A 10044-nucleotide genomic window follows, 5' to 3' on the forward strand; every position below is an offset into this window, starting at 1 on the left:
ATTTATATCAAAAAATTATGAAAAGTTTCTCTTAAAAACATATATTTCGTAAACTTACAAAATATTTATAACTATTCTCTTGACATTATGGTTATTGAAAGAAATAATGAATATTTCTAGTATTGGAATTTGTCGATAAGTTTTGATTTACGTGCTGACTCACGCACGTTGTACAAAATAGCTAGGTAGATACCGAAGAAGTGTCACATGTACAGCATGTACAAGTTTTCGACTGTCAAGCCTACTGATTGTGGCATGCTGCAATGCGACGGCTTAAGGCTTATGCTCTAATAGCGTGGGGTGACGTCAAGCCAACATGACGAATCCCCAAGCCAAGGGCTGAGTCTCAACAGATCGCAGCGTGGTAACTGCTCTACCGAGTACAACACCCCGCCAGGTACCTAAGTCGTTTACAAACGATTCCGAGTCTCTACATCGAACTAGTGACCCATGATCGACCGCTATAGGCAAGACAGATATAACGGACGGATATCGCCTCTGTCCAGCGCCTCATTCGGCTAAAAATGGCTCGTGCGATAAACGGCGTGTGCCGAATACCTAATAAATCACATTGTATTGAGCCTTTCGACTCACGAGACTCTTAGAGATATCGTTGCTTACTTTGTCTAGAAAGGATACGGCCTTAGAGGCGTTCAGGCACAATCCCACGGATGGTAGCTTCGCACCACCGGCCGCTCGACCGAGTGCGTGAACCAAATGTCCGAACCTGCGGTTCCTCTCGTACTGAGCAGGATTACTATCGCAACGACGATTCATCAGTAGGGTAAAACTAACCTGTCTCACGACGGTCTAAACCCAGCTCACGATCCCTATTTGTGGGTGAACAATCCAACGCTTGGCAAATTCTGCTTCGCAATGATAGGAAGAGCCGACATCGAAAGATTAAAAAGCAACGTCGCTATGAACGCCTGGCTGCCACAAGCCAGTTATCCCTGTGGTAACTTTTCTGACACCTCTTGCTGAAAACTCTTCAAGCCAAAAGGATCGATAGGCCATGCTTTCGCAGTAACTGTGCACACTGAACAACGGGATCAAGCCAGCATTTGCCCTTTTGCTCTACGCGTGGTTTCTGTCCTCGCTGAGCTGGCCTTAGAACACCTGCGTTATTATTTGACAGATGTACCGCCCCAGTCAAACTCCCCGCTTAGCAGTTTCCTCGAATCGGATCACGCTTGCGCTTGGCTCTAGAAAACCGTGACAGTCGGAACGCAAGTTTTCGACGCACGCTTTCCGCCCAATCGAGTAAGTAAAGAAACGATGAAAATAGTGGTATTTCACCGACGATATTACTATATCCCACTTATGCTACACCTTACATGTCTCCTTACAATGCCAGACTAGAGTCAAGCTCAACAGGGTCTTCTTTCCCCGCTAATTTTTCCAAGCCCGTTCCCTTGGCAGTGGTTTCGCTATAAAGTAGATAGGGACAATGGGAATCTCGTTAATCCATTCATGCGCGTCGACGAGGACGAGGCATTTGGCTTTTTTTTTTTTTTTTGGCTAGGAGGGGAATGCATTTACGCACACCGGTCGCCAGGTTGACCAGGTAGTGTGGGACTCGGCCCGAAGGCAATACCCACTAAACCTAACTCCTAGTATTGTGCCTGATGGAATCTTATGCGCAGGCACCACGCTGAACTCAGGTACATCCTACCCTATTCCTTGTCGTTTTATGGACGTTGTTTTTATCCATGCTCCAAAACCGTTCAGTCCACCAATCAATACACGCGTAGATATTATCTTTAATTCTTCTTTCTTAATGACCTTTCCTGATAGCAGAAAATTAGCTGACTCGTAGTGCCACACGCCTCTGTTGTTTAAGGTGACTGTCCCGTATACTACTTCCGATGTATTATATCTTTCCTTGATTAAGGCGTCCAGGCCCTTGTAGTAGTTGATCTTTCGTCTGTGGGCCGACTCCATATCCACATTGCTACCCACAATTTGGGTATCAAGCAGCATGGAGAATTGTCCCTGCGACGCTATCAAGTCCGGTTTTCGTGTTCCGTCTGGAGTGTGGAACAATGGTTTCCAGTCCACTCTGTAATGAGTCTTTTCTAAGGCTCGTTTCAGGTATTTAGTGACGGCGTTATGTCTGTCAATCCTTTGCCTGTGGCTCCGATGGCATGTTTGCAAAATGTGATCTAGTGTTTCGAGAGCGTTACACCCTGCTCTGCAGAACCTATCTTCATGGCGGCCTCTGGTTGTACGACTCCTGCACGGCATAGTGTTAATTCTGAGTCGTGTGCAGTTAATGAAGTCCCGACCAGATAGGATTTTGGTGCCATCGGTGATCCATCGGTGTTGTTGTGGAATTTTCGATGATTTGGCGAGCGATCGGCTATCTACTGAGTTATGAAGCAGTTTGGCCCATCTATCATCTAATAATTTGACCGAAGTTATAATATTCCCATTATCAGTAAGGCGTTTGACACATTTTTCTAATTCAAGTTGATGGTAACTTGATTCGGACCTTTCTAAATTTAGAAGTCTTCCCCTTCTTCTAAGAGGCACCAACCATCTTAGAGACGGAAGGGATAACCCACCGTCTCTGTCTCTTGCATAAAAGTACGCGTTAGTTGTGTCTGTTGGTAGCCTCAGCCAGGATCTTACGGCTTTTCTTATAGTTGTGTCAAGGCCTTTTAGAAGCCCAAGTGTGGTGTTACCCAGCGTCAATTGGTGGAGTAGTCTAGGAATCCCGACTGTTCTTAAAGCGAATAGCCGTTTCTGGGGTTTTATTGGTGCTTTGGATAGCTTTTCAATAATGCTCTGTAACTTCTCTTTCAGGTCGCACAATACGGCACCTTCCGGAGTAAAAGATACACCTAGATAGGTCCATATTTCTACCCTGGAGAGAGCAGGTAAATCACGACCACCACACCTGAACTTAATACTCTTATCAATAATCGATTTCTTTGCGTGTGGCACATTTCTGATGGTAATAGAGAATGACTTGGCGTTGTTAACTATAAGGCCACACTTTGATAGAAAGTCGTCAGCGTGGTCAAGCAGTACTTGAAGACCTTTTTGAGACGATACCACAAGGACAATATCGTCCGCAAAGGCTAAGATATTTAGCGTCATTCCCTCCATCATAACCCCGATCTCAGGTGGGGCACTTTCAATAAGTCTGTTAATAATAAGAATGAACAAAACTGGTGACAAAGGGTCTCCTTGTTTCACACCGCTCCTCGGACTAATGGGATCCGAGTACCAGTTTTCATACCGGAGTCTTGTCCAGCTATTCGTATAGATATTATTAATGTAATCCACACATCTATCAGGTAGGTTGTAAAATTTTAAGGTATCAATTAGTGCCTTATGTGATACCGAATCAAACGCTTTCGCAACGTCGATTGAAGCAATAAATACAGGTTTAAATTTTTGCCTGTGATACTTTAGTAAATAATCAAGTGCAAATATGTTATGTGCACATCCATCGATCGGCTGGAAAGCTGTTTGTCTATTATCAATTTTAATCGACTCTGTCATTCGTTTAGCTAGTATCTTATGGAAATGCCTTGTAATCACTGATGAGACCGTAATCGGTCTGAAGTCGCTGGGATTCTCAGCATTATCCTTTTTGGGAATCAGCGTAGTGTAAGATTCCAGTAGTTGTTCGGGGATGTTTTCCATGAACAAGAATATGTTATACAGGTTTACCAAGGTATTTGTTGGTATCGATCTTAAAAGGCTTGCTGATATCCCGTCCGGTCCGGGCGCTGAATTTTTTTCGCCCAATGTAGTTGAGTAATTTTGTATTGGTGTCTCCTAAGTTGTCTCTTATTTTGTCTTTTAGGGTGCTTTCCTCTTTTTGTGGTTTTGATGTGATTTGGTGGTGATTTGTTCTTCTGAGGAAAGATTGACTTAAGATAGTCAGTAACTCTTACTTTTAGATCGCTTAGCGTTATTGCGCTAACTGAGTGGCAGATATTCGTCAGAGTTTTATCATTAAATTTTTCTACTGTACTTGAGACTGCCTGTGACAGTGCCTCTTAGCGTTACCGGTGGTATCAGTAGTAACCGGAGAACAAGGCTCGGTGTTATTTTGGTTTGACATCATATTAACGAAATCAGCAACCTGGCTTTTATACTTCGGTGATCTCCTTTGGCCTTTAATGGCCTCCAGAGATCGACCGGGTGTAACAGACAGAAGGGCTTTGTTTATATGGGAAGCTTCCTTAATCACTAAAGCTGCTTCTTCCTTAGCCATGAGCGCTTGTTCCTCTTCCGTCCATCTGGCTTTCTTTGGCTCTATCGTCGCCATCCTGCTATCATACCACTCTTTGTGTTGTCTTTGTTCGTGCACTCCACGACCTACTACGGTATTAAATACTTTATTACAATCGGGATAGCGGCAAGAATGATTTCCTGTGTCAGTCAGTATGGAAGGGCCTGCGGGCCCCCCCGAGTTTGAATTATTCATCCGAGGCTTTGCATTATTACTAGAACCGACTGATAATAGGAACGAGTGGGTTGGCAGCCCACAGGTCCATAGGCACAGAGGTGGCTTAGTTTCCCCCCGAAGGGGTACTCACGGTGGGACCCACGAGGAGGAAGGCCACTTGCTAGCTGAGGTCCCGAAGAACGCCAACCACTCCCACCAAAGAGAGTCATAGTTACTCCCGCCGTTTACCCGCGCTTGCTTGAATTTCTTTACGTTGACATTCAGAGCACTGGGCAGAAATCACATTGCGTCAACACCCGCTAGGGCCATCGCAATGCTTTGTTTTAATTAGACAGTCGGATTCCCCTAGTCCGTGCCAGTTCTGAGCTGACCGTTGAATGGCGGCCGAAGAGTACGACTGACCGACCGAAGCCGGCACAGAAACCTCGCAGCAAGAAAGATCCGCGGGGGGCCTAGACACGGGACCGAGCTCGGATCTAAGTCATATGGACAATTTCACCTCGTCCAGGCCCGGCACATCGGCCTACGCCCGCTTCCCAACCAAGCCCGGCACGCCCCGATCCTCAGAGCCAATCCTTATCTCGAAGTTACGGATCCAATTTGCCGACTTCCCTTACCTACATTTATCTATCGACTAGAGGCTCTTCACCTTGGAGACCTGCTGCGGATATGGGTACGAACCGACGCGACACCTACCGTGGCCCTCTCCTGGATTTTCAAGGTCCGAGGGGAAGATACGGACACCGCCGCAACAGCGGTGCTCTTCGCGTTCCAAACCCTATCTCCCTTCTAGAGGATTCCAGGGAACTCGAACGCTCATACAGAAAAGAAAACTCTTCCCGTATTTCCCGACGGCGTCTCCAGGTCATTTTGGGTTACCCCGACGAACTCTCTTGCGAGGGCCCGACTTGTAAACGGTTCCGCTGCCGGGTTCCGGAATAGGAACCGGATTCCCTTTCGCCCGATGGGTGTGAAATTTTATTCAAAATAAAATACACCAACATCAACATAGGATTTCTCCTGGGGCTTAGGATCGACTGACTCGTGTGCAACGGCTGTTCACACGAAACCCTTCTCCACGTCAGTCCTCCAGGGCCTCGCTGGAGTATTTGCTACTACCACCAAGATCTGCACCGATGGCGGCTCCAGGCAGGCTTACGCCCAAACCATTCTGCGCACACCACCGCGACCCTCCTACTCACCAGGGCGTTAAAACGAACTATTATGAACGTTTCTCATGCCCTGGCGGCCGAGTATAGGCACGACGCTTCAGCGCCATCCATTTTCAGGGCTAGTTGCTTCGGCAGGTGAGTTGTACAACACCTTAGCGGATTCCAACTTCCATGGCCACCGTCCTGCTGTCTTAAGCAACCAACGCCTTTCATGGTATCCCATTAGCGTCGTTTATGCGCCTTAACTCGGCGTTTGGTTCATCCCACAGCGCCAGTTCTGCTTACCAAAAATGGCCCACTAGACACTCTGATCCAAATCTCTGGCTTCACTATTCAAGCAAGCCAGAGATCTCACCCATTTAAAGTTTGAGAATAGGTTGAGGTCGTTTCGGCCCCAAGGCCTCTAATCATTCGCTTTACCGCAAGGGCGAGCAACCTTTTTAACCCGCGGGCCAATTTAAATTTTAAAATTTTATGGCGGGCCGCACGTAATTTATATATACTAGCTGACCCGGCGAACGTTTAGCCACAGAGATTATTTTTAGAAAATCATTAGTAAAAGAAATGACTAACTAATTCTGAATGTATAATTTTGTGGTATATAAATGAGGGGCAGCTAACACAAATTACATTGTAATTTACCCACTGCAATGCTGAAATACTAACATCCATATTTGAATTATGCTATGCTATGCTTAGCGAAAAATTCAGTTTTCTCTCAAAAACAGTTTTATCTTGATATATAATATTAAATTTCTATTTTTTTTTGCTAAAATTGCTCCTTCTGCAAGACATGTACCGTTGGTATAAGTCTACAAATCAGTTATTTTTATCGGAATTAACCCTTTCGTTGCCAATATCTAAGAATTGTTTTTAAAATGTTGCAGCGGACAGATTGGATAAATTTAGGATTTTTTCTAAACTCAGAAAATCTTGATCGAATTTCAATTAAAAATGTTCACAAAAATGGCGAATATAGTTAATTCATCGATCATCGAGCTATATAAAAAATGATTGGACTACTTAAATGACTATTTTATAATAATGAAAATTTGGAGTTGTACGTAGTTTTCCATTCCGCATTAAAAAATGAAAATAAAGAACAAAATAATTGCTTTTTCTTTTTGAATAAAATTGAAGCTTTTTCATAAACTCAAAAGTCTGAACTAAAATTAAGTCAAAAGATTTATTGACTAAGCGCGGGAATAATGTAATTGCAACAAAATTAGAAAATTGCCACAAGAATAAAAATTCAAAATTAAAAAAAGTATTATTTTATATAATTACGAGTGTATAAGTGTTTATATTACTACGAAATAAAAACAAATAGTTAAGCAGAAAAACTAATTTACTTGAAAACTTTAATAAAAAATTTGGCACTGCTTTTTTATATAAGCTGATCAATATCAACCGTTTTTTTTTAAATTTCGTTCTTTATTTTAATTTTTTTAATGCAGAAAGTAGCAACGCGTATGCAGTTTTGCTATGTTTTACTCAGTTTTGATAGATGGCAATTTTTTATGAATTTCATGGTTGAAATTAATACAAGTCCACTAAAAATTTGTCTTAATTGGGTGTGTGACATGTGTTTTCAAATGTAATAAATATACAGTCAAAATTGGGACACAAAATATGGAAAAACATTTAAAAACTGGCACAATCTTCAATCTAGAATTTTTTCTGAATGGATTAATCATTATCCAGCGATTAATTATTATCCTTCTCTTCTGTGGACCTGTGTAATTGTTCGCACACATACGTACTTCCAAAAAAAATATCATATTTGGTTTGCGTTTTTTTCAGGGCGACGTTAGATTTATAAAAAAATTCGATGTTTACTGAAAAAATACAATTTTTAAATCTGTATTATTTTGCATGCTATATTATTTGCATGGTGAATAGTGAAGAAAACATTTACATGAAAACAGCTGTCTTGTTACCTTTGAACATTTGAAATCACAATTAAAATTTGTTCTCATTTTTTTCTTAAATATGAATAGCGAAACACAAGATTCTGCAAAAGATATTATGATTTATTACCAAAATTACGAAAGTACTACAATTGTTCTTTCATATCCAAAAACAATTTATAAATATCGCCATTTGGGTCGTATACTCCTTTAAGCATTGCATCACCATTAAGCTAACGTACTTTAGTATTGAAAAGCACATTCACGATGATTTTACCCTCGCGACTTTATAAGATTTACTTATTAAATTATTTTAAATTTAGAAATGCATTGTTGCTATGCTCTCGGACAAGTTCTCAATTTTTCTTGCAATTAATTAATATTTATTTCATCAGGAAATGCATTTTTCTGCGAACAACAGTTTTTACCAGTATGTGACTGATAACAAAATTAGTTCTTAAAGCCGTATTTGATAAAATATCTAGAAAAATAATCTGTAGTTAAAAAATGCTTGGCGGGCCGCAGAAAAGCATCCGGCGGGCAGCATGCGGCCCGCGGGCCGCGGGTTGCTCATCCTTGCTTTACCGGATGAGACTCGCTCATCGAATGCCAGCTATCCTGAGGGAAACTTCGGAGGGAACCAGCTACTAGATGGTTCGATTAGTCTTTCGCCCCTATACCCAGTTCCGACGATCGATTTGCACGTCAGAATCGCTACGGTCCTCCATCAGGGTTTTCCCTGACTTCGACCTGACCGGGCATAGTTCACCATCTTTCGGGTCCTAGCGTGTACGCTCTGAGTGCGTCTCTTCTCGCAATGATAGTGAGACGCCTCGGGATTGCAAGCACGCATCCGTAGATGCGGTCCGTCATCCCTCAGTTTACTTAAGCAAACCTTTACGTTCATTGCGCCTTTAGGTTTTGTATTTCCCAATGACTCGCGCACATGCTAGACTCCTTGGTCCGTGTTTCAAGACGGGTCCTGAAAGTACCTAAAGCAAAAGCATCGCTGACCGGTAATAGAGTCCGTTCGAGAACACGGTAGCTAACAGCTCGAGGCGGCATCGATGCCGGACTAGGTCCGACGGCCAATAACCGTCCGTGCTTGCAACCGGCCGAACGCTTAAAAGCGACCCTATACCATATCATTTATACCGTCTGGCAGTCGGCCGGAGCACGCGGGGTCTGGCGCAAATAAATTCGTGACAGGCTACCGCCGCGGTCGTAGATCGACACCAAACGGGTCGCGACGTCCTACTGAGAGAGAAGTGCATGCGAACGCCGCCTGACACATAAACCGACGGCGTATCGCGGGACGAATCCCGGTCAATCGCACGCCACTAAATGGAAGACAACGATAACATTGAATCTCTCCTTTCGATCTTTCGGGTTTCTCAGGTTCACCCCTGAACGGTTTCACGTACTCTTGAACGATCTCTTCAAAGTTCTTTTCAACTTTCCCTCACGGTACTTGTTCGCTATCGGTCTCGTGGTCATATTTAGCCATAGATGGAGTTTACTACCCACTTAGAGCTGCACTCTCAAGCAACTCGATTCTGAGGAGAGATCCTCTCAATACGCGCAACGGTCGCTACGGGTCTGGCACCCTCTATGGGTAAATGGCCCCATTCAAGATGGACTTGAACTCGCCGCAACGCACCGAGATAATCGGATCCTCCCTAACACTACATTTCCCAGCGTCCGTCTCCGGCCGCGGGATTTAGTGCTGGGCTCTTCCCTGTTCGCTAGCCGCTACTAAGGGAATCCTAGTTAGTTTCTTTTCCACCGCTTAGTAATGTGCTTAAATTCAGCGGGTAATCTCATCTGCTCTGAGGTCGTATTATGATTATGATGTGCTTGCAAACGTTAGTAAGCAAGCGCACACAAAATCGACGAGGAACCTTTGAATCGTCCAAATTTGCCGGAACGAAACCGCATTTCGAAGAGTTCGGGTTTCCGGTTATCGGGAGGGTCGCAAAAATATAAAATCTCTAGGACACACAACCCGCCGTAATCCCACAGAACGTCAACGAACGGAAATGTCCGATGTTGCAAAGTGGACTGGCTCACACGTTGAGTGAATTATTTAAGAGCACGCATATACGCGAAACTCCATCATTCGCCGGCAAGCCGTTTAAAGCAAGCGGCAGTCTGGTAATGTTATACGACTCTCAGCCAGAGGTGGTCCGGGAACAGTATCCGAGGACCGCAATGTGCGTTCGAAATGTCAATGTTCATGTATCCTGCAGTTCACATGTCGACGCGCAATTAGCTGCGTTCTTCATCGGCCCACGAGCCAAGTGATCCACCGTTCAGGGTGATTTTATATATATTTATACATTTTTCGATCGTGATTCCCTCGAAATCGTTTAAGATAACTCGAGCGATTCTGAAACTAGTATGATTATTATGGTTACAATTAGTACACCATAAAGCTTTCGCGTTTCGGTCCGAGATACAAAATCTCGTTTCAAAATTGAAATATGAATATTTCACTGTGTGTGAGATTGAAAAATCTGCTTTCGCTGATTTT

The 10044-nt window shown here is 43.5% G+C and overlaps 1 non-coding gene and 1 pseudogene across 1 annotated transcript; both read right to left on the reverse strand.

The window, feature by feature from the left end:
- Positions 1-319: 319 nt before the first annotated feature.
- Positions 320-9349, reverse strand: LOC113364470 (annotated as a pseudogene).
- A 327-nt stretch (positions 9350-9676) lies between these two features.
- Positions 9677-9831, reverse strand: LOC113364362. Its single transcript, XR_003366066.1, has one exon. It is a non-coding gene; the product is annotated as a 5.8S ribosomal RNA (ribosomal RNA).
- Between the last annotated feature and the right edge of the window lie 213 nt (positions 9832-10044).

The sequence above is a fragment of the Ctenocephalides felis genome, unplaced genomic scaffold (genome assembly GCF_003426905.1).
Source record: "Ctenocephalides felis isolate EL2017-DRISC unplaced genomic scaffold, ASM342690v1 CF-g0.4_SCAFFOLD_00845, whole genome shotgun sequence".
NCBI lineage: Eukaryota > Metazoa > Arthropoda > Insecta > Siphonaptera > Pulicidae > Ctenocephalides > Ctenocephalides felis.